General features: G+C 38.2%; 1 long non-coding RNA gene across 1 annotated transcript in view; it reads left to right on the plus strand.

Annotated features, from left to right (window-relative positions):
• The window catches only part of LOC110422664 (uncharacterized), a 4,479-nt gene that overhangs the window by 1,196 nt on the left and 2,605 nt on the right, over nt 1-678 (plus strand). The window lies entirely within an intron of this gene.

The raw sequence follows: 678 nt of genomic DNA on the forward strand, positions 1-678 counted from the left end.
TCATACTCACCATGTTGATTTGACATTTAATCCTCATGCAAAAGGTTTTACATTGCAAAGTGTTACAAAAAGGGGTTTTAGTGCGCTACCATGATCAGTATTTTGAAAATGATTTGAAATGATTCTTTGATAACCCGATTTAGAATTTAAATGGTTTTATCAAACTGGGAGATTCAAGAGTAGGCCAGTTTTCACTTCAGTTCAGTGTGACCTTTGTACACAAATAAGCTATAGCTAGAGAACCTTTGGTTTGCTGACGGGTTGTTAGACATGGTTGGGGGCATGGTCTGTGATATACGTGTTAAGGTCACAAGTTGTTATATGTGGCTAGGCCACAAGTTGTGATACGCGGTTGTGACTGCTTGATTTCTCCGATGTCGGCCAACATCGTCGAGACTGCCATGGCATGTGGGAATCTGGTGGAGCGGTGCTCCCAGATTGTTATTATGTGGAAGTGGCTCCACGAGTTGATATTTACTATTTCTTATTCGATAGTGATATCTTTTTGGGTTTTCAAACATGACTTCTTTCGCATGGTGAGAAATATTAGTTTTATCACCGCTCCCCTATTTGATTAAAAGTTTTCAGTGCTTTATATATTGATTATGAATAAATGATGCTGTGTTTAATACCTCAGTGATGAGATGATTTATGTGCTTGTGTAAAAGCTTTGACAAT

Source organism: Theobroma umbraticum, unplaced genomic scaffold (genome assembly GCF_002168275.2).
Source record: "Theobroma umbraticum cultivar Fairchild unplaced genomic scaffold, ASM216827v3 scaffold_146.0, whole genome shotgun sequence".
NCBI lineage: Eukaryota > Viridiplantae > Streptophyta > Magnoliopsida > Malvales > Malvaceae > Theobroma > Theobroma umbraticum.